At 44.7% G+C, this 25178-nt stretch overlaps 1 protein-coding gene across 1 annotated transcript in view; it reads left to right on the plus strand.

The window, feature by feature from the left end:
- arhgap6 (Rho GTPase activating protein 6) overlaps nt 1-25178 on the plus strand; it is a 487133-nt gene that overhangs the window by 201664 nt on the left and 260291 nt on the right. The gene's annotated exons all lie outside the window — the stretch shown is intronic.

Genomic DNA, 25178 nt, shown 5'->3' on the forward strand with positions numbered 1-25178 from the left:
CGGCACTATACACAGCTTTTGATGTTCCATGGTATGTCATAGTCAATTCTATACTTTTGAAATGTAATGAAAGATGTACCTTAGTGAAATGTGAAAAGGTGCTTGGTAGGATTATCATCAATGAACAATAAAAGGAGGAACATAACAGAAGGTGAAAGAACGGCAAAAAGATGTACAAATTGAACTCAAGAGCTTGGAGCCCAGGCAGAAGAATGTACAACCAACAATATGAGGGAAGGAGGTGGTTGTGGGCAAGAGGACAAAGCTGAAGAAATACATATAATACAGAACATAATAAAGGAAAATTCAGATGCCAAACCCAGATAGCAAGAGGCAGCACACCACAGGGAGAACAATGACCAGTTAATCTTTTTTAATGGTAACAGTTAAAACATGAATGAAAATCAAGAACAGTCTGAAGAAATTCCACATCACATCAAGCAACTGGGAGCACATTGAACTGGACAGGCGCTCCTGGAGGAAATCCTTGCAGGAAGGAGCTGCACATCACGAAATGGAATTACGACGTGTCGCAGAGACAATGTGACAGAATCGTAAGGAGAGAAAGGGACTTAACGACCATCAAACAACGCCAGTCTCCACTGCCCACGTTGCACCAAGGTGTGTGGATCGCGGATCGGCCTCTACAGACATTTGCAGACCCGCAAGTAGACGACCCTATGGAGAAGACAGTCATACTCGTTTTGAGTGACCGCCGATGATGGATTGAATGTAACGTAGGGTTTCAATGGATTAGAGTTCATGATGCATGGCCAATTTGCTATAATCTGTTTTGCATTACTGTCCAAAGACGATTTCCACCCAGATGAAGCACTGCAAGCAGGTGAACCATTGAAGGGAATTTACTGCTTGATGTGGGAAGCTGCCAAACTCAGCTTATCTAAGGTTAACCAACAAGGTCGAAATAAGGATTTGGGTGGCCTTGCACAAAAATCACTGCAGATTCAACATGCATATTCACCATGCAATACAAAAGGTAAACAACACCATGGCCTGTTGTAGCAAGGGGATTCAGGTACAGCAGTAAAGATATCTTACATTCATTATATTGGGCCATGGTGAAACGGCACCTGGAATATCGTGTGCTGGTCTAACCTTCCTTTCCAAGCTAGGAGGCACTTGTGGCAGAGGGTGTGCGTTGAAAATTTACTGTATTGGTTCTTGGGATGATTAATTTATGAGGCAAGTAGGAGAATGAGAGGTGATCACATTGAAACAACAAATCCTTAATGATTTAACAGAGGGGATGTAAGAATGATGTTTTTCCTGGTGGTAATGTCTACAACTAGGGGTCACACTCAAAATAAGGAGTTGGCCATTCTGGAATGAGATGACAAGAAATTTCTTTGCTCAGTCCTGAAGATTGTGCAGCTTCAGTTACAGAATAAATTCAGGTAGATATCAAAAGAGTTTCAGATATTAAAGGTATCAAAAGTTATGGGTTATTGCAGAAAAGTGATGCTGAAGTCAAAGATTACCCATGGGTTTATTAACTGGCAAAGCATGCTTAAGAAACCAAAAGCCCCAAATCCTGCTTCTGTTTCTAATATCCAAGCAATTTTACAAGTGACAGCATTGTGTGGTAATATCATCATCTCACCACCAAAACAAGTCACTCTGGCCGATGTTGAAAGTGTTGACAGCAACCAGGAAGGGGGGTGTCAAAGAAGGATCCTTTTCCAGGTAAGTCACTTGACAATAAACTGCAATAACCCTCTACAGTGGAAGGCAGAAGCTCAAGTGCAATGCATGTTAAATCAAAATGGTCCTCATAAGCAGATCATAAATTGTTTGAATGCTGAAGCAATGCAGTCTGTGTTGTTTGGTGTTAGCTGGTGGCTGGGTGCCTTATCGATTTACATTTCTATATCTATTTGCTGACAGCTCTCTCTTAGTTCCTACCTTTGTTTTAAAGGGAGATAATCAAGGAGATCCTGTAATTATTCTCTGCCCATGGTTGGCACTGTAGGATTAAGACTTATGTGATGAAAGATGCGTTTGCATACGATTTTATTTCTCATGAGCGTTCATTTGTTTAGGGCTGACAATGGTATTTACTTTGCAGATTAGTTTTTAGGCATTTTTCCTTTTAAAAGTCAAACTTGCAAGTTCCAGTTTAGACTTTTTCAAAAGCATCCTATTGCATTATTAGCTGTGATTCAGTGATCACTCATATGCCTCTGAGTTGGAGGATTGTGGGTTTGAGGTACAAATCAGAGACTGGGTGAAACGTACCCTGTCTAACCAACTCTCAGCCGTCAGATCTACTGCACAGAATAGATATTTGCTGAGGTAGACACAAAATGCTGGAGTAGCTCAACAGGACAGGCAGCATCTCTGGAGAGAAGGAACGGGTGATGTTTTGGGATGTTTCACACTGAGTCTGAAAAAGGGTCTCGACCCGAAACGTCACCCATTCCCTCTCTCCTGAGATGCTGCCTGTCCCACTGAGTTACTCCTGCCTTTTGTGTCTACCTTTTAAACCAGCATCCGTAGTTCTTTCCTACCTGGATATTTGCTGAGGTTGCTTCCCTGCAGCTAGGAAGAACACTCAATGTCTTTCCAATCTGGCGAACTGCTTATGGAGCAGCCCTCTCAAAACATAATTGACAGACACAACTCAACTCTGCAGGACAGCTCTCCAAGAAAAGCACATCTCTCTATGCATATTTGACATGGATATCACTGCAGAAATGCTGACAATATTTGGAGCAAATTCCTTTTGATGTAGAACCTCTAATCGGAGTGCATTCACTGTCGTCACCTCCATGGTCAACTAACACATTGTGAGTTGGACCGTGGGGAGTTAGAGATAACTATATTTTCTGAAATGCCAGACCCTGTTTAACGTTATGACACTTGAAATATTTTACTAATTTTTGGGATGTGGGCAGCTGATGTCATTGCTCTTCTCCAACTGTCCTATTGAATTAGTGGTGAGTGTTGTCACTACAAAAGTATTAAACAGAAATGAGTGGTTCAGCTGAAATGTTTTGAAAGACCATGCAGTTTGATATATTTGTGCACTTGGACATCAGGAAAAACAGCTGATCACTTCTTGCAAATGGTATGAAGGGTCACTTAAGTTTTATTGATTAATATGTTGTTTATATCAGTTGAATGATTGTGAAACTCTGCATAGCTGAGTAACTTTGAAAAGACAAGGTGGAACTCAGCATTATTCAAATCAACCTTCAACCTAATCAAAAATACATGCATCGTTTTTCTTGAGGCATGGGTAATGTGAGGAAACTCAAGTCTGTGGCTGATCCCTCTGTGTGAAGTTTTACTGCAGGCCTGGCTATTTAGGTACGCCCAATAACAATCATACAGCATGACTTGGAAAATGGAAAGGGTACATCCACGTGTTTGCTTTTCCCCACCCTTTTCAAAGGGAGAAATCATGTGGAAGGGAAGTGCTGTCAAATGAATCTTGCTGAGTTTTTATCAATGTACTAGACTAAGTGGGACCCGTTGGGTCCCTGTCACACGGGAGGCCTGGTCCCCCAACGCAACCCGTTCCCCAACGCAATATTCCACCGCTCACCCGTTCCCCAATGCAACCCGTCCCCCAACGCAATATTGCACCACTCGGCATGCGTAGTCCCCAACTGCGCAGGCATGGCTCATTTTCCCCTCATCCCCCAGCACACCCTCCCACTCCTCTTCACCCTCCCTCTTCTTTCCCCTCTCCTCCTTCCTTCCCAAATCCTTCCCTCACCTCTCCCTCCCTCTACTTTCCCCTCCCCTCAGTCACACCCTCCCTCCTTCCATTCTACTCCCCTCCCTACCCCCTCCTACTCCTCATCCCTCCCCTCCCCAATTCCCCACTCCTCACCTCCCCAATCCCTCCCACTATCTCTCCTGACCTCCCCCACTGCCCTCCTCTCCATCTATTCCCCACTCCCTACTTCCCCCACTCCCTCCCTTCCCTCTATTTCCCCTCCTCACCCACTCTCCTCACCTCGCCCACTTTCCCCCCTCTCCCTCCCTACCCCTTCCTCGCCCTCAGCCCCCCCCCCACTCTCCCTTCTCACCTCCCCAGGATCTTTCCCCTCTCCTCCTCCCCTCCCCCATTCCCTCCCTCACCTCTCCCTCCCTCTCCTTTCCCCTACCCTCAGTCACTCCCTCCCTCCCTCCATCCATAAAAAGCAGCATCTGCAGTTCCTTCCTCCACAGGTCATTCATTGTTAGCTGCGGTTTAGATCCTGTTGACTTGACGATTGGACCAGTTTGCATCGTGTGTGCATGAGTTACTCAAACTGCTCGGCCACCCCGCAACCCGACTCTCCCTCCCTCCCTCTGCTCACTCCAGCTCAGCCGCCACTTGGCCCTTCCCCGTCCTGCCCGACTGCCCGCTGCTGCCGCTCGGCCCGTCACTGCCCTGCCTACCCTCCTACCTGCTTGCCCGCTCGCTGTCGCCACTGGGCTGGGCTGCACTCGCAGCACAGGAGAACAATGCGAAAAATCGTAGCGCTCTCTCGTACCGTTTTTGCGCAAATAGAAAAACCGCGCAAACCAGAAGAGCGCAAGACACGAGTTTTAGAGATGGATGGATGAATGGATGGATGGATGGATGGATGGATGGATGGATGGATGGATGGATGGATGGATGGATGGATGGATGGATGGATGGATGTATGCATGGATGGCCACGACTGGTGAAGCCAACATTTATTACATCCTTAATTGCTCTTGAACAAGTGGGCTACTAGGCCATTGAAGTGATGTTGTGGTATTGGAGTCACGTGTTGTGGTATTGGAGTCACTTGTGGGACACACGGGCTTGGAGAGACATTACTGAACTAAAGAAAGGTTCTGAAGAAGGGTCCTAATCCAAAACGTCACTCATCCTTTTTCTCCACATATGCTGCCTGACCCGCTGAGTTACTCCAGCACTTTCTGTCTATCTCTTACTGAACTAAATATGTTTTCAACAAAAATCCAGCAGGTTTTTTTTTTTAAACAGGTTATTAATTAAATTTAAACTCCATAGGTGCTATGGTGAGATTTGAACCAATGTGTCACTGGCTTGCTAGTTTAAAACTAGCATTAGTTTAAATGCTGCACCATCATTTTATGTGGTCTAGTTTGAAGATTGGGCAGAATCAACATGGGGGTATGGTGCTGAGTTCAATAGCAGAGCATCAATCAGGCAAATTGCTCTGACCGAGGCCTTATTAAGCTCATTGAGAGTTACACTGACTACACTCATCTAAGCGAGTGATAAATGTTTCATTACACTTCTGACTTGTACTGCAGAAATGGTGTAGAAGATGTGAGAAGTCGGAAAGTGATCCCTTTGTCATAGAATGTTTAGTGCCTGTCAAGCTCCTTGCAACTACTTATTAATGGATGTTCTATTTAAGTCTCAGGTCAATATAGATCCCAACTATCTTGGTGATGAGAGACTGGGTTTCAAACAGATGTTGAAGGTCAATGAATGAGAGTAAACCTGGTCATTTATTTGTGGGATGTAAATAATCTTGTCCACAACTTGCTGCTATGTTAATTGCACTTCTGAAGTCTTCATTGTTTGCAGAGCGTCATAAAGTCATATGAGATGAAATAGTGAGATTAAACGAGAACTTACCAGTTCGAAGTTTGATCATTATTTTATGAGGAGTACGTTGAGGGAATACGTGAAGAACCCCGCCAGGACGCATGCGTGTCATTCTTCAAAGCAGCGGTGTGAAATCACAGATAACTGTAATGACTTAAACATAGTAAGATTAGAGAAAGAAATACCAGTTGAGTATATGATCATGGGTGGGAGCGGAGGGCACGTATTCCCTCAACGTACTCCTCATAAAATAATGACCAAACTTCGAACTGGTAAGTTCTCGTTTAATCTTACTATTTTACTTCGGAGTCACGTGAGTGACTACGTGAAGATTTCAAAGCTCTGTGATTTCATGCCGTGGAAACGAGTCCATGCATCACATCTGCCTTAATGACTGTAGGAGGAATTGTGTCAACATAATTTAGACATGAATCCGACATTAAAATCCATGAAATTTATTAACACAAATTATAACCCCTATTTATGGGGTAAATTAAATTACAGAACTTAAAATTGTTTCCGCAAACGTTCCAGGTTTCATGACTGGTTTATGATAAAATAGTTGGAATGTTTTTTTCCCCTGACCATCCTGCTGCCTTGAGGATTTGGTCCATTGGTACATCCAACTGCATAGCTGCCGATGTAGCTGCAGCCCTGGTGGAATGAGATTTAAAAATATTAGTATCCACCCCAGCCTGTGTTAGAACCTGTTTCAGCCATCTTGAGATGGTCTGGACCATCACTCTTTTGTGTGGTTGCTTATGGCTGACTAAAAGTGCCTTCTCATTCCCTCTGATGATTTTCGTTTTCTCCATGTATAACGACAAATGTCTTACTATACAGAGACGATCATCTGTTGGGTAAGACCTAAATTCTATATTGAGGCCCGCTGATCCCTGTCTGTTCTGCTTTACTAATTCATAAATATGAAACGTAATATTTTCAGATGAAGAAGTCATGTTGTCCAGTCTTAATTTATGTAATGACTGTACCCTTTGTGCCGTGACAAATGCCATTAGCATGACTGTTTTTAATGTCAGTCTATGTAGGGACAGAGCTGTTGCTGGAGACCAATTCCTGAGCATCTTCAGGACAATACTCACATCCCATATTTGGGAGTACCTGGTTCTTGGTGGATTGGTATTAAAAATTCCCCTCATAAGTTTTGTTACCAGTGGGTGAGTCCCAACAGAGTGACGCTCTGTTCCTTGCCATAGATAAGTTGATAAGGCACTTCTGGCGCAGTTGATGGCACTATAACTGAGCCCCTCATCATAATGGAGGCCTGCCAGGTATTCCAGAACAGACGGGATGTTCATATCTCTGTAGGTGATGCTGTTTTTGTTACAATACATCTCCCACTTCCTGATATAGACCAGATACTGTTTTTTGGTGGACTGTCTTTGGGCCGCCGAAATCATGTTCACTGTTCGGTCCATCAGTCCCAGCTGTAGTAGAGGTATTTTTAAACTCTACAAATTAATAAATTCAAATAGTTATGGCATGGGTGGCTATCCCTTGTTACGGGATGAACCAACAAGTCTGGTCTATTCGGGATATTGATACATGGTTCTAATACCATGTTCAGTATCACTGGGAACCATGGTTGAGTAGGCCAATCGGGTACTACCAAAATACCAGACGCAGAGTCCTGCTGTATTTTCCTTAATACCCGACTGATGAGGCAGAAAGGAGGGAATGCATAAATAAACAAGTTCCCCCAATGCAGCGAAAATGCATCTGTCGCCGCTGCCCCAGGGTCTGGTTCCCATGAAACATAATTTGATAACTGGTGATTAAGCCTGGATGCGAATAGATCGATATCTGGTGTTCCATATCGTGCTGTAATATCAGCAAATATTTTTTTATTCAACATCCATTCGGTGTTTTCATTAAATTTGCGTGACCTGGTGTCTGCCACTAAATTTAGTTTACCTGGTAGGTAAGTAGCTGATATCCAAATATCTCTCTGGATACACCACTGCCAAATTGTATTAGCCAGATTGTCACATGATGTCGATTTGTTTCCACCCATGTGGTTCATATATGCTACCACGGTGGTATTGTCAATCTGTAGTCTAACATGCTGGTGATATGACCCAGTACAATATGACTTTAGGCCATAGAATGCACCCAACATTTCCAGGTAGTTTATGCCCAGTGTGAGTAATAATGATGCCTCCTGAGCAGTCCATCTACCTCCACAGCTGGAGATGGAATTGGTGGCACCCCAACCAAGTGCACTGGCATCAGTTTGTAGCACCATTGAAGGGTTGCTGATAATGTTTGGATTGAAACAAAGCCAAATGTTATCTATCCACCATTTTAGTTCCATTATAGCTTTGATTGGTAGCTTTATTGGTCTGTCAAAATGACCAGCATTGATTTTGAGTGCTTGTATTTTTGCTCTCTGTAAATTTTGGTAATGTAAAGGTCCAAATTGTGTGGCTGGAAAGGCAGCCACCATTTTGCCAATTACTTTTGCTACCAATCTGATGGATGGTTTACTGATGTCAATGAGGTTATTGCAAGCCTCTATTAAGTCTATAGCCTTTCCCTTTGGCAAAGTCACCGACATGTGAACTGAGTCAATGGTGAACCCCAAATAGTCCATTGTAGTGGAAGGCGTTAATTTAGATTTAACTGGATGGATAATGAACCCCAGTTTTTCAAATAACTGTTTTGTGGCTGTTACAGTTTGTTTGGCCAATTCCAAAGTTTTGCCCACAATAAGTATGTCATCTAGATATGCCATGACCATGTGTTTTCGTTTCCGTAGAAACGCTAGGGCTGGTTTCAAAATTTTTGTGAACAGTCTGGGGGCTGATGTTAACCCATTTGGCAGCGCTCTATACTGCCTATGCTGTCCCATCCAGTTGAATTTTAAGAAACATCTGTGGTCACCTCGTATAGGCACTGAATAGTAAGCATCTTTTAAATCGATGCTAGCCATGAAGTAACCTTTGGAAATCAATTGTTTAGCAGTAACAAAGGTTTCTATTTTTAAATGAATATATTGTACAAATGTATTCAATTTGGTCAGATCTATGATGATGCGACAACCACCATCTTTTTTGTTTTTGGTAAATATATTGGACACGAATTCTAGCGGTTCGTGTTGGGATTTTTCAATTACACCTTTTGCGTAAAGCCGCTCCAGTTCAGCATGCGCTTCTGATTTCTCTTTACCAGAAAGTACGAACATTCGGTTCGGTACATGTTGAACTGGAGAGCTGTATTTGTGTATAAATTCTATTGTATATCCCTGGATACTGCTTAAAATATAAGTATCGGTAGTTAACATGCTCCATGCATCCAGAAAGGAGTGTAATCTCCCCCCAACCTCCATGCTCCCTGTACTTTGTAGGGAACCAGACCCACCTACTTCCATAATTACCAGTGGCAGGTTTACTTCTTTTTGTAAATCCTTCGTTGATGTTGAGGCGGTGGTGTCTGGGTTTGTGGTTTGGTTGATGTTGGAGGTTCGCGTATCTTCCAAGAAGGCCGGCCTGGGCCATAGCCTAAAAAAGACTCATGTTTGGTGTACCGGACCTTCGAGCTTTCACCAGTCGGTCTTGTTCTACTGGTGGGTGCATAGGGATGCTGTCTGTGGCTGTAGTGGGTTTTTGATGAAGTCCCTTTTATGAGTCCCAGGGTTTTTGCTTCCTCATCGAGCTCCTTGACTTGCTTCGATAGGTTACCTCCAAATAGTAGTATTGGTGGTTTTATGTTCCCAGGTTTGCACAGACCCGCGAATTTCGGATTTAAAGTGGGTCGGATGGCATTCTTCCTGATGCTGTTTATCTCATATTGAGTGTTGCAAAGCAATGACAGTGCATCCTGTTGGTCCTAGGACATGTCCTTCTCATCCACTGTGCGGGTGAATGCTGTTATCCCTGGTGTTAGGAGTTTTAATACCTTTTGGAGTTTGACATCCATGCCTCTAACTCCTATTCCAATATGTTTTCATATACAAGTATTGACTACTGGAACATTCAGGGATATACAGTTGCCCGGTGCCAGGTGTCTTGACGTGGTGTCCAATACAGCCTGTTCTTGTAGCTGGTTAAAAGACATATAGTCTATACTGGCAGCAAGCTTTTGCTCCAGGTTTTGGCCAGTCTGGTCTGGCTGTATGAAGTTGGACACCATGTCCAGCAGATTTTCTCGTTCCTGCATCCCCTGCACACTTGATTTTTCTTCTGCGAACCCCTCTTCAGGATCAGCCCAGTACTGACCCCCAGTGCTCCCTTCTGATGAGGGAGAAGCACTGTGCAGCCCTACAAGAGGTGCTGCTGTGGGTTTTCCATAGAGCCCACAGTGACTCGACTCCATCTCCCAGAGCCTGTCACGTTGGAGCAAATGCTCCACACACCACTCCATCCGGCTCCAGCGCTCACGGTCGCTGGCCGCCCACGGTTGCTCAAAGTCGGACTCATCTGAGTCCACGACTTTGTTAGTTTTCTGTCTTGCCTTACCGCCCGGAGTGGATCTGGCCGGTGCGGAGGCGACTTCGGGCACAGCTGATCCCATTATCGGTGATTCAAGTGCCGCTGGCCGCTGCTGGCTGCCCGCTACTCCGCGGTCCTCCCCCACCAGCTTTGTCGCAGCCCTTGTTGCTTTCTTAGACTTGTCCAAGCTTCCCACCTGTAAGTTGGTATAGGAAACACACAAAAAGACCGCAGAGTAACTCTTACCTGCTGGTTCCGGCTTTTTAAAACTGCCGCTGCGGGGGAAGGTCGTTCCACCCCGCCTGACGTTTCGCAATGCGTGTAGCGATATGACACGCATGCGTCCTGGCGGGGTTCTTCACGTAGTCACTCACGTGACTCCGAAGTAAAATTGAAAAATAAACTTTTTCTTCCTTTTGTATTTGATAGTTTGCCAATCAAACTAGAGGAGACAGCGTATTTCAGAAACCAAGCATGTGCTGAAAGAAAAGTAGCAAAGGGAGACAGCAAGAAGGTGGTATATAGAGAACATTGTGGGAACATGTGAGGTTAGTCCTACAACGTGAAGAGCAAAAGAACACCGTGAAATATAAACAATAAGAAATTAGTAAATGTGGGTGTACAGAGTGAACTGGTTGTATCGGTTCACGAGGTATATACCTGTACAGGTAAACATGCAGGTACAGCAAACAATAAGAAAGGTAAATGCTGTGTGACCCTTATTGCAAGAATGTTGGTGTACAAGGGTAAGGAAACCTTGTAGAAGTTGTCCAATGTTTCATTAAGACCCCACTTGAAGATCTGTGAATTGTTTTGGTCTCTGTGCTTAAAGCAAATTAGACTTGACTTGGAGTCAAGTCTTGACGAGAGAATGTGTTAGCTTATCCTTGGAGTTTAGAAAATTGGAGACGTACTGTATGCATTGAAAGATACAAGTTGCTGTTTCCTTAGACAGGAGACAGTGGAGTTAAGGATTATTACTGGACGATAAGGGAACAAAGTAATCAGGAGAAATGTATTACTTGGGATTCTTGTCATTCTTTGGAATATTATGCTCTGGAGAGTAGATACTCATAGTCAATGGGTATATTTGAAGTAGCAAATGACATTTTAGAATGGGCAGATATCAGTGATATATTGGAGTGGAGGTGAATATTGTCTATTGCAGCCATTAACCATAGGCTGCAATAGAAAATAGGTGCAGGAGTAGGCCATTCGGCCCTTCGAGCCATCACCGCCATTCAATATGATCAAGGCTGATCATCCATAATCAGTACCCCGTTCTTGCCTTCTCCCCATATCACTTGTCTCCGCTATCTCTAACTCTCTCTTGAAAGCATCCAGAGAACCGGCCTCCACCGCCGTCTGAGGCAGAAAATTCCACAGACTCACAACTCTCTGTGTGAAAAAGTATTTCCTCATCTCCGTTCGAAATGGCATACCCCTTATTCTTAAATGGTGGCACCTGGTTTTGGACTCCCCCAACATCTGCAACATGTTTCCTGCCTCTAGCATGTCCAAACCCTTAATAATCTTATATGTTTCAATAAGATATCCTCTCATCCTTCTAAATTCCTGAGTATACAAGCCCAGCCGCTCCATTCTATCAACATATGACAGTCCCGCCATCCCGGGAATTAACCTTGTGAACCAACGCTGCACTCCCTCAATAGCAAGAATGTCCTTCCTCAAATTAGGAGACCAAAACTGCACACAATACTCCAGGTGTGGTCTCACTAGGGTCCTATACAACTGCAGAAGGACCTCTTTGCTCCTATACTCAACTCCTCTTGTTATGAAGACTAACATGCCATTTGCTTTCAAATTCAAAGTATTCAAAGGTTTTTATTAGTCACATTCACATACACCGAGGTGTAATGAAGTGAAATGCTTTTTGCCATTTTGCAGTACACAAAAGAATACAGACATAACACCAATGAGAGTCTTAAACACAAAGAACATCCCCCCACAATGGCTCCCACCATGAGGGAAGGCACAAAGTCCAGTCCCCAGCCCCAGTTCACCCATAGTCGGGCCTATTGAGGCCTCCACAGTTGCCTCTACGGAGGTCCGATGTTCCTGGCCGTTCTCGCCGGGTGGTGGTGCTCCGGCGTCGGGAGAGTCCTCACAGCGGCATGGGAACCCTGGAACGGCCGCCTCCGTACTGGAGGCTGCGGCTTCCAAAGCCGACAAGGCCGCGCCGGATGGAGCTCCGCAACTGGCGATCTCGTCGCGAGATCCCAGGCTCCCGGTGTAAAGTTCGGCGCCGCCGCCCGCAGCTGGCTGCTCCACAGTCCCGCAGCTCCGCGATGTTGTTCCCGGCGGTCTCAGCTCACCGGAGCTCCAGCGCGGCGACCCAGGCAAGGCATCGCCCGCTCCACAATAGCGCTCCAGCGCTGTGCCGCTGCCGAAGCCGAGGTTCGGGCGGTCAGCGACATGAAACGCCGCTCCAGGCCCGCTGGTAGGCCGCGAGGACGGGTCGAAGCTGCAGCCCGGAGAAAAGCTGCCTCTCCGACCAGGTAGGGACCCTGAAAGGCAGTTTCCCCCTTCCCCCCCCCCCTTTCTTCACTGCCTGCTGTAGCTGCATGCTCACTTTCAGTGACTAATGAACAAGGACCCCCAGATCCCGTTGTACTTACCCTTTTCCCAACCTGACACCATTTAGATAATAATCTGCCTTCCTGTTTTTTCCACCAAAGTGGATAACCTCACATTTATCCACATTAAACTGCATCTGCCACGCATCTGCCCACTCACCCAACCTGTCCAAGTCACCCTGCATCTTCATAGCATTCTTCTCACAGTTCACACTGCACCCTGCTTTGTGCCATCTGCAAATTTGCTAATATTACTCTCAATCCCTTCATCTAAATCATTAATATATATTGTAATTAGCTGTGGTCCCAACACCGAGCCTTGCGGTACCCCACTAGTCACTGCCTGCTATTCTGAAAGGGACCCGTTAATCCCTACTCTTTGTTTCCTGTCTGCCAACCAATTTTCTATCCATGTCAGCACCCTACCCCCAATACCATGTGCTCTAATTTTGCCCACTAATGTCCTATGTGGGACCTTATCAAATGCTTTCTGTAAGTCCAGGTACACTACATCCACTGGCTCTCCCTTGTCCATTTTTCCAGTTACATCGTCAAAATATTCCGGAAGATTAGTCAAGCATGATTTCCCCTTTGTAATTCCATGCTAACTTGCTGATCCTGCTACTGCTATCCAAATGTGCCGCTATTTCATCTTTTATAATTGACTCCAGCATCTTCCCCACCACCGATATTAGGCTAACTGGTCTGTAATTCCTTGTTTTCTCTCTCCCGCCTTTCTTAAAAAGTGGGACAACATTAGCTACCCTCCAATACACAGGAACTGATCCTGAATCTATAGAACATTGGAAAATTATCACCAATGCTTCCACGATCTATAGAGCTACTTCCTTAAGTACCCTGGGATGCAGACCATCAGACCCTGGGGATTTATCAGCCTTCAGTTCTATCAGTCTACCCAATACCATTTCCTGCATATCTTAACAATCCCCAAGCCAAAGCCTCCTCTACTGACTTCCCACTATTCCTTAGTACATCTCTTGCAAATTTAGGTCCCATCTCCCTTCCCTTCCTGTGTATCTCGAAGTGGTGGAGCTATCAGAAAAAAATACTTTCCACACAGCGTGAATTGCGTATTTGATTGTGGATAATTGCCCGAAGCTCTCACACATTAGGATTTTGCTGCCAGGTTGCCTCATACATAACTTGCCCATTTCCTCCCCCCCCTTACCCCCTTCCTAGGCATTGACACCTCAACCTACCTTCCCTGGTGGCAGAAATGCTTTTTAAAAATATTGCCATTTCTTCTAAGGTTTGAACTGATCACAGTCAAGCTTCGTAATGGAAAACAACTGTTTGTGACCCAAATTAGTTCTGGCCACAGGAAATAAAATAGGTTTTCTGCCTTTGAAGTGATAATTCTTAGAATTTCACTGCAGAGTTCTTTGAAAGACTTAAGGACCTGTCCCACTTTCACGACCTAATTCACGACCTCTGCCGAGTTTGCCCTTGACTCATACTCGCAGCATGGTCGTCACGAGGTTGTAGGAGGTCGTAGGTAGGTCATACCAGCCGTGATGCTAGTCATAGGTACTCGTGGCATCAAGTGGGTCGGGGCATTTTTCTAGCATGATGAAAAATGTCCACAAGTAAAAAAGGTCATGAATTAAGTCGTGAAAGTGGGACAGGCCCTTAACAATTAGTCTCACTCTGCTGCCCTTTCCCAATACCTCTGGAAACCTTTCATTTTCAAATATATGTCCAGTTCGTTTTTGAAATTAATTCTGAAAATGACCTTAGAAAAAGGAGGTAGACAAAAAATGCTGGAGAAACTCAGCAGGTGAGGCAGCATCTATGGAGAGAAGGAATAGGCAACGTTTCGGGTCGAGACCCTTCTTCAGAAGAGTTTTCTGGACAACTTACCTCCAAAAAGACCTCGTCACTTTTTTGGTCAATTATCTTACATCTAACTCTTTTGGCTCTCAACCTACAGTATATGCATGGGAACAATTTTTGAAATGGTGTTTGCTCAGTATATCAGCCCCCCCCCCCACCAGTCTCCCTTCCCTCGGCCTGTTACTGATATAAAATTAATTTAAATGCAAAATCCATGAGGTAATTGTAAAACAAAGCAGTGAAAAAGATGGAAAGGTAAATTTCATAAAGCCACATTGAAGCACAATCCACGTGCCAAGAAAACACTTAATTGGCAAATAATAGGATTTTTCCTCTAAAATGTTTTACCTTTTGATATACATTTAATAGCTTTGTAATAGGTCTGGTAGGCCAAATTGCTTGGTAATAGATCTGGTAGGCCAATTCATTTCAAAGTAAGAAACCTGGCGGCATCAAATAGGCGGTGTTATATCAACCCACAGCTCCACGTGCCTGCACCCTAATATGCAGATCATAGAAATCTCCGCCACTTAGTACATGTTGTGTGTGAATTCCTATTCTAGCTATTTATGCAGCTTGAAGGAACCTATCAGCTATTTAGATCAGCTATATTTGACAATTAATAATAATCCTGTAAATGCTTTTTGATTTGGTGTCACTTTTATTATCCATTAACTGGTCGTAAATTTCTGTGCAAAGTCTTCTGTTTTTTTTCCTTTTGTCAGCCTCGTGGAATATATTTCAATGTTAACACCATTTAAATTAGTCCTTCACCACATTCCGCACCACCACCTGAGCATATCCTTCCTGTCACAATGATTAAGTTTGGTAAGTAAACAGTCAAAGTTGCTGCTCTCTAAAAGTAGCAAGATTGTGCTCGTGAAGAGACTCAGATTGAGAACTTTATAGAAGAATCTTCCCAGCATGGCTGTGTCCATTGCAAATGTGGACTTTAGTTTAGTTTAGTTAAAAGATACAGCACGGAAACAGGCCCTTCGTCCAACCGACCAGCGATCCCTGTACACTAGCACTATTTGAAGGTTGTGGGGGTCCTTGGACGGAGTCGAGAGGGGAGGTATAGGGACAGGTGTTGCATCACCTGCGGTTGCAGTGGAAAGTACCCGGGGAGGGCAGGAGACCAAGATATTTCCTGTTGCCAAACACTTTAAATCCCCCTCCCATTCCCATACCGATCTTTCTGTCCTGGGCCTCCTCCATTGTCAGAGTGAGGCCCAGCGCAAATTGAAGGAACAACACCTCATATTTTGCTTGGGCAGTTTACACCCCAGTGGTATTAATATTGACTTCTATAACTTCAAGTGACCCTTGTTTTCCCTCTCCCTCTATCCTTCCCCCTTCCCAGTTCTTCAACCAGACTGTCCTCATTTACATTTTATCTGTTTGCTTTGTTGTTACCTCCTCCTAGCTAACAATGATCTATTCTATATTCTCCTTGATCTACATCCCCTTTGTCGCATTTTCACACCTAACACTTCCTTATCTTTGTATCTCCCTCTCCCCTGACAGTCTGAAGAAGGGTCTCGACCCAAACGTCGCCCATTCCTTTTATCCAGAGGAACCAGCGTCTGCAGTTCCTTCCTGCACACTGGGAAAGGTACGATTGTTCTCCATTGAACAATAATCATGGGAATATTCGATAGACATATTCATGAATGGTTTTGAGTGGTAGATAGTATATGGACTAGAGGTTAAATGTGACTGACAAACAGTCCGTAGGCAAATCGGGGAAATGCTCATTTTTCATTGTGATTTATTGTGATCTGGTCTGCACTGACTGAAAACGTATAGGAACCAGATTCAATAGTAACATTCAAAAGTGAATGGAATAAGTTCATCACGGGGAAGAAGTTACAGTGCAAAGGGGAGAAAACTAGGTAGTATTATACCAAAGCAATTGCATGGGAAGGACCTCCTCCATGCTGAGATAATATAATGCAATGTCTGCAGGAGTTCCTGTTCCTCTTGCTGCTTTGGTAGAATCCCTCAACTATGTTGTATAAAAAGAGGATACATGCATGAACATTGTAGAAGATTCAAAGAAATTTAAGGTCCTGTGGATCATATGTTACTAAAAATAGGTCTTTGCTATTGTTACAATTTTAAAATTGCTCTAAATGCTTCTGTGTGAGCCAGTCCTGAATGAGGTCAGCAGACCAACATTTCTTACTGCAAAATGTAGGTATGTTGCAAAGCGTACCTGAAGCGTCGTTGAAGATCTGCTGCTGAGGGTGTGCGCGATTTTGGCGCCGTTTAGAGGGGGCGGGTTTAAAACGCGATTTTCTCTAAGCTGTTCCAATCGAAAATGTTCAGCCTAGTTAATTATTAACGAAAAATCGCTGGAAGACCCCGTCGCAAAAGCTATTATTAGTTATAAAGGCCTTGAATAATAGTTATAGTAGTTTAAAAATCAATCTCTAAACCCGCGACCGCCAGCAACCGCAGGGTCTCATAAAGCAAATAGCAGAAGTTAGGTTGTATATTTTTACATTAAAAAGGGCTTCTAAAGATCCCTTTATACTAAGTTTAATATTGCGAGTAGCTCAATTTGGGCCCATTATATCGCGCAGTATTTTTCTCGGCATTTGGGGCACAAATCTACCGCAATGTGAACGTTCTAAACCAGCGCGTTCCACAGGGACCCACTGGAAAGCTGATTTAAATGGGCATTTATTTACAGCAATTAAACACTAAATTCCTTCCATTTGGCCTATAAATTAATGTAAATGAGATTTAAAAATCATGTTTTATTGTGAATTATTTGTGAATATTATTTGGACATTTAGGCTATTTAAAAATGTTAATCATTTATTAAGAAATGGATAGATGTTTAGATCTAGTAATTGAAGTCTGAAATTAGCTACAATTAGGTAACTAACTAATTATATGCTTTAATTTCAGGTCATCCAAGTAAGATTATTTTATATTTGTTTCAGAATGCTTCAATCTATGATAACTGAAAATTTCATTCAGTTCTCTTAATTTTTAAGAAAGTTATGGGCTTTTGACTGTTCACGATCACAGCTTTTTAGTTATGTCCATAGAAAATCAATAGGGAACAAGATGCTCATTTCCCAGTATGAAAATGGCCATAACTTTTTAAATACTTGAGATATGAAAGTGAATTAGGTGTCAAATTAAACTTATTTTTATGCTTTATCTGATGGGATAAATTACAGACTTGATTTTTAAAATCTCAAAATTTTGTAACATTGCTACAAAATGACATTCTGTGGTCGACTTGGGAAATTCAGTGCGTCGACCAGCACCTGTGAGGGATCTGGGGGGGGGGGGTGGGGTGGGGGGGGGGGTTGGGGGGGGGGGGGGGCGGAGGGGTTGGGGAAAGAATAGTTGGTGTTTTGGGTTCTGATTTTCTGGTGTTCACAATTTCTTTCTTTCTACGGATGCTGTTCAACTCGCTGAGTTCCAACAGCAATTTATTTTGTTCCAGATTCCAACATCTACAGTCTCTGGTATCTCTGGTCAACGTCATAATTCGCAATAGCATAATCCTTTGATTGATTCACATCTGCACTTTTCCATTGCTTCAAAGACAGCTTGTGCAAACATGGGTAGGACATGGCTTCATAGAAATTGTAAACTATTATATGCACTTGCAGAGGTATGAATATGATAAAACTTGCGTGATTCATGGGGTACACATTTTCCCCTTAAAATAACCCTCCCAATGGTGATGCAGCTGTTGTCATAGAGTCATAGAGTGATACAGTGTGGAATGAGGCCCTTCAGCCCAACTCGCCCATACCGGCCAACAATGTCCCAACTGCCCTTGTCCTACTTGCCTGCGCTTGGTCCATTACCCTCCAAACCTGTCCTACCCATGTACCTGTCCAACTGTTTCTTAAACGATGGGATAGTCCCAGCTTCAACTACCTCCTCTGGCAGCTTGAACCACACACCCACCACTCTCTGTGTAAAAATGTTACCCCTCGGATTCCTATTACTATTCCAGATTACTATCTAAATGGCGTTAAGTCAGATTACTATGTAAATGGCGTCAAGTTGGGAAAAGGGGAAGTACAACGGGATCTGGGGGTCCTTGTATATCAGTCAATGAAAGTAAGCATGCAGGTACAGCAGGCAGTGAAGAAGTCCTTCTGCAGTTGTACAGAGCCCTAGTAAGACCACACCTGGAGTATTGTGTGCAGTGTTGGCCCCTAATTTGAGGAAGAACATTCTTGCTATTGAGGGAGTGCAGCATAGGTTTACAAGGTTAATTCCTGGGATGGTGGGACTGTCATATGCTGGGAGAATGGAGCAGCTGGGTTTGTACAATCTGGAGTTTAGAAGGATGAAAGGATATCTCATTTAAACATATAAGATTGTTAGGGGTTTGGACACGCTAGAGGCAGGAAACATGGTCCCGATGTTGGGGGAGTCCAGAACCAGGGGCCACAGTTTAAGAATAAGGAGTAAGCCATTTAGAACAGAGACGAGGAAACACTTTTTCTCACAGAGAGTGGTGAGTCTGTGGAATTCTCTGCCTCAGAGGGCGGTGGAGGCAGGTTCTCTGGATGCTTTCAAGAGAGAGCTAGATAGGGCTTAAAAATATCGGAGTCAGGGGATATGGGGAGAAGGCAGGAATGGATGATCAGCCATGATCACATTAAATGGCGGTGCTGGCTCAAAGGGCCGAATGGCCTACTCCTGCACCTATTGTCTATTGCCTATTGTCTATTAAATCTTTTCCCCTTCTCCTTGAACTTATGTCCTCTGGTCCTCGATTCCCCTACTCTGGGTAAAAGACTCTGTGTATCTACCCGATCTATTCCTCACATGTTTTGTATACCTCTATAAGATATACAAGATGATATGAAATGTCTCTTAAACTCTTGAACTCTTCTTGAGATCTCCCCTCATCCGCCTACACTCCAAGGAATAGAGAAGCCAACTTAACTTATCCCTATAGCTCACACCCTCTAGTCCTGGCAACATCCTCATAAATCTTTTCTGAACCCTTTCAAGTTTGACAATATCTTTCCTATTACCTGGTGCCCAGAACTGAACACAATATTTTAAATTCGGTCTCACCATCGTCTTATACAACTGCAACATGACCTCCCAACTTCTATACTGATGAACTGATGAAGGCCAAAGTGCCAAAAGCCTTTTTGCCCACCTTATCTACCTGAAACTTGACCTTCAAGGAATCATGCACTTGTACTCTTAGATCCCTCTGCTCTACAACACTACCCAGAGGCCTACTATTTACTGTGTAGGTCCTGCCCTTGTTCGACATCCGAAAATGCAACACCTCAGATTCAGATTCAGATTCAATTTTAATTGTCATTGTCAGTGTACAGTACAGAGACAACGAAATGCATTTAGCATCTCCCTGGAAGAGCGACATAGCAAATGATTTGAATAAATAATAATAAGTGATAATAAGTGTCCGGGGGGGGGGGGGCTGATTGGCAGTCACCGAGGTACGTTGTTGAGTAGAGTGACAGCCGCCGGGAAGAAGCTGTTCCTGGACCTGCTGGTTCGGCAACGGAGAGACCTGTAGCGCCTCCCGGATGGTAGGAGGGTAAACAGTCCATGGTTGGGGTGAGAGCAGTCCTTGGCGATGCTGAGCGCCCTCCGCAGACAACGCTTGCTTTGGACAGACTCAATGGAGGGGAGCGAGGAACCGGTGATGCGTTGGGCAATTTTCACCACCCTCTGCAATGCCTTCCGGTCGGAGACAGAGCAGTTGCCATACCATACTGTGATGCAGTTGGTAAGGATGCTCTCGATGGTGCAGCGGTAGAAGTTCACCAGGATCTGAGGAGACAGATGGACCTTCTTCAGTCTCCTCAGGAAGAAGAGACGCTGGTGAGCCTTCTTGATCAGAATTGAGGTATTGTGGGTCCAAGAGAGGTCATCGGAGATGTTGACTCCCAGGAACCTGAAGCTAGAAACACGTTCCACCTCCGTCCCGTTAATGTGGATGGGGGTGTGCGTGCCGCCCCTGGACTTCCTGAAGTCTACAATGAGCTCCTTGGTCTTCTTGGAGTTAAGGGCCAGGTTGTTGTCAGCGCACCATGCTGCTAAGTGCTGGACCTCCTCCCTGTAGGCCGACTCATCGTTGTTGCTGATGAGGCCAATCACCGTTGTATCATCTGCATACTTGATGATGGTGTTAGTACCATGTACAGGTGTGCAGTCATAGGTGAAGAGGGAGTAGAGGAGGGGGCTCAGCACACAGCCCTGTGGAACGCCGGTGTCTCAGGGTGAGGGTTGAAGAGGTGTGCTTGTCTAACCTAACAGACTGGGGTCTGTTGGTTAGAAAGTCCAGTATCCAGTTGCAGAGGGAGGGGTCGATGCCCAGGTTACCGAGTTTGGTGATCAGTTTTGATGGTATAATGGTGTTGAATGCTGAGCTGTAATCGATGAACAGCATTCTTACGTAAGTGTCTCTGTTGTCGAGGTGGGAGAGGGCGGAGTGAAGTGCCGTTGAGATGGCATCCTCCGTACTCCTGTTCTTGCGGTAGGCAAACTGATAGGGATCCAGTGTGGGGGGTAGGCAGCTTTTGAGGTGTGCCAGGACCAGCCTCTCGAAGCACTTGGTGATGATGGGGGTAAGTGCAACTGGGCGGAAGTCGTTGAGGCTTGCCGCAGTGGAGTGTTTTGGCACTGGCACGATGGAGGTGGTTTTAAGGCACGTGGGGACAACTGCTTGGGCAAGTGACAGGTTGAAGATGTCAGTCCAGACGTCTGTCAGCTGCGCAGCACAGGCCCTGAGCACGCGCCCGGGGATGCCGTCAGGGCCAGCAGCTTTACGTGCATTAGTCCTACTCAGTGCCACGAATACGTCGTAGGGGGTGAGTGTGAGGGGTTGGTGATCGGCAGGTAGCACAGCCTTGATGGCTGTCTCTAGATTGTCCCTGTCGAAGCGGCCATAGAAGTGGTTAAGCTCCTCAAGGAAGGAGGCGTCGCTGGATGTGGGGGTGGTGTTGGAGGGTCTGTAGTTCGTGATGGCCTGGATGCCTTGCCACATGCATCGGGGGTCGGAGTTGTTGTTGAAGTGCTCCTCAATCCTGAGCTTATGGCAGTGCTTGGCCTTCTTGATGCCCCTCTTCAGGTTAGCCCTGGCTGAACTGTAGGCTCGAGCATCGCCTGACCTGAAAGCGGTGTCCCGTGCTTTCAGCAGTAGCCTGACCTTCGCTGTTCATCCATGGCTTCTGATTCGGGAATATGGTCACCTATTTGAGGGAGGTGACACTATTGATGGTGGAGTTTATAAAGTCCAGAACAGAGGATGTGTAGGAATCAATGTCCGTGTGGGAGTCAAGGGTGGCCTGGGCTGCAAACGCCTTCCAGTCAGTGTTTCCAAAACACTGCTGAAGTGTGAAGTCCGCTTCCTCTGACCAGACTTTAACTGTCCTCACAGTTGGTTTAACCCGTCTGATGAGTGGGGAGTACTTAGGGAGCAGGAACAATGAGACGTGATCAGACTGACCAAGGTGGGGGAGGGGGATGGCTTTGTAAGCTTCAGCCATGTTGGTGTAGACTTTGTCCATTGTCTTGTCTACTCTAGTGGGGAAGGAGACATGTTGGTGGAATTTGGGGAGTACAGTCTTCAGGTTAGAGTGATTGAAGTCACCCGCAACAATGAAGGCTGCCTCGGGGTTGTGCGTCTGTTGATTGCTAATGGCAGTATGCAGCTCTTTCATTGCAAGCTTGGCATTAGCATCAGGAGGGATATAGGCTGCAGTCACAACAGTGGAGGTGAACTCTCTGGGCAGATAGAACGGTCTGCATCTAACCAAGAGGAACTCAAGGTTAGCTGAACCGTGACTCTCGATGATGGTGGAGTCCGTGCACCATGCTTTATTTACATAAATGCACAGACCCCCACCTCTGGTCTTACCGGAGTCTGATGTCCTGTCCGCTCGGAGTAAATGACGCCCCGATAGCTGGATGGCGCTGTCAGGAACGTCAGTGTTGAGCCAAGTTTCCGTGAAGATCAGGATGTTGCAGTCCTTGATCCAGCTGTGGGAGGTGATCCTTAGCCGGAGTTCGTCCATTTTGTTTGCCAGTGAGCGCACGTTGGCGAGGAAAAGGCTAGGAATCGCTACCCTGTGTGGGGCTAGCTCTAACCTGGCCTTTAACCCACCTCTGCGTCCCCGGCGGATTACACTTCTCTGTATTACACTTCTCTGTATTAAATTCCATCAACCATTCCTCCACCCACCTGGCCAATTGAATAAAGATCCTGCTGCAATCATTCACAACATTCTTCACTATCTGCAAAACCACTAACTTTTGTATCATCTCTGAGAAATGTTATCTCTCAGATTCAGTGACCTAGTTTCAATCCTGACTTCTGGTGCTGTCTCAGTGAAGTTTCCTGCCCCTGTAATCGCATGACCAAAGACGTACAGTTAGTAGGTTATTTGACCATTATAAACTGCACTTAGTATGTAGGTGAATCTAGGGATGTGGGAGAATAGCTTCCAAAGAAATGTAGTGGGGGGTTGAGAATGTTTTGTGTGCTAGCATAGTCTCATTATGCCGAAATAGTCCTCTCCTTTGTCATAATGAAAAATTGAAGTGTATCTTTCTCTACACCACTGGGCCACCCTTTGAACTAATTGTGACGTTCTGCAATCCATCTTTTCCATTGCCTTCTTTTGTGCCATTGCCAGTACTCGCTTTCCTGCTGCAAAAACCTAACCGCCTGCATAACATCCCACCTGAAAAGCTTTCATCTCTGAGCCTGTCCTTGCAATGTTTTCTCATGTTGCACACAGCCTGAAATGAATGGACCTGCAAAATGTCTGAATCCAATGGCTCCCCAACACAGTAGGTGTGAGAAACAGTAACATGTTAACCATTGCTTAAGTGAGCTCTCTAGCATCCTATAGCATTAGAACGATCTTTTAAAAACTGATTTACACATACTATAATTTGAAAGTTTATATGTAGAAAATGGTAACATGAGTCCCCCATCAACAATACCACAGAGGTACAATACAACAGTACAATACAACAGAGACCCGAAACTCAGTAGGACCAGCCACATATACCTTGCTGATAAGTTTAAAGGCTGGGTATTCTGTGGCAAATGTCTTACCATCTGACATTCTAAGGCCATTTCAGCATCAACAAGGCATAAATCAAGAGTGCGATGGAAAAGCCTTCACTTGCCTGGATGAGAGTAGTACCAACAACATTCAGGAATCCCAACAGTATCCTGCTGCCTCACAGTGCCACGGACCCAAGTTTGATCCTGACTTTGGGTGCTGTCAATATCTATTTTGCATGTTCTCTCTGTGACCATGTGGTTTTCTGCCTGATGCTCCGGTTTCCTCCAACATCCTAAACACTGTGCGGGGTCATGGGTTAATTGACCTCTTTAAATTGCCCCGAGTGTGCAGGGAGAATAAATGAAAATGGAATAACATGGAAGTAGTGTGAACAAGTGAAGGGTCTCGACCCCAAGGGGTCCCAGTCTGAAGAAGGATCTCGACCCGAAACGTCACCTATTCCTTCTCTCCATAGATGCTGCCTCACCCGCTGAGTTTCTCCAGCATTTTTTGTCTACCTTCAATTGTACCAGCATCTGCAGTTCTTTCTTAAATATAAACAAGTGATCGATAGTCTACGTGGACACTGTGGCCAATTGGCCTGTTTTCGTGCAGTATCGCTAAACTAATCTAAACTAAACTATCCAGGACAAAGCAACCCTTTACATTGGTATCCCATTAACCACCCACACATTAATTCCCTCCATCATCAGCACCCATAGTGGCTGCAGTGTGTACTGTTCACAAAATGCATTGCAGTGACTTACACAGTCTACACTGACAATACCAACGAGAAGGACAAGGGCAGCAGGCACATGTAACTACCTACAGATTCCCCTCTGAGTCACAGGCCATCCTGACTCGGAAATATATGGCCAGTATTTCAGTGTCACTGGGTTTAGATTCTGGAATTCCCAACCCAGCATTGCTGTGGGAGGTTCATCAGGACTGCAGCAGTTCAAGAAGGCATCTTAGAACCATCTACCCAGGGGAGTTAGGGGTGGGCAATAAATCCTAACCTTATGATGCCCATATCCAGAAAATGAATGTTAAAAAAATAGCCCTGGGAACGGTCTTGACAGAGTGAAAGGCCTCCTCTTATTCCCACCTCCCTGCCTAAACCAACCCAGACATAATATTTCACACTTTTTTGCAGCTATAGGTGTACGAATTCGGAAGTGAACCAGTTTACTCTTCAGTACAGGCTTGTGTTGCTCTGTGTGCAAACATTTTTGATGTGTTTATAATTCATACAAGACATTGAAATAGAAATAATTGGATTATTTTTTCAAGGGATTGCGAACACAAGGAAACAATGTAGTTATTGGATGACAAAAAACGGCAATATAACTTTTCAGTAAATGAAAAAAATACTACAGATGCTGGAAATCTGAAATAAAACTAAGTGCTCTCACACCTCCAACATTGACTACGTTTCTCGCTCCACAGATGCTACTTGACCCGCTGAATGTCCTCAACAGTTTAGGTTTTATTTAATATAATTCTTCACTTCAGGAAATGACTTGCAACGCCTTTGCTGCTGTAATATGAAAAGCGAGCAATTAAATAATTGACACTTTAATTTGTTTCAGTTATTGGATGTGGCATAAATACGGGGTGGGGGTGACCCCGTACTTGCACC

The sequence above is a fragment of the Amblyraja radiata genome, chromosome 14 (genome assembly GCF_010909765.2).
Source record: "Amblyraja radiata isolate CabotCenter1 chromosome 14, sAmbRad1.1.pri, whole genome shotgun sequence".
Classification (NCBI taxonomy): domain Eukaryota; kingdom Metazoa; phylum Chordata; class Chondrichthyes; order Rajiformes; family Rajidae; genus Amblyraja; species Amblyraja radiata.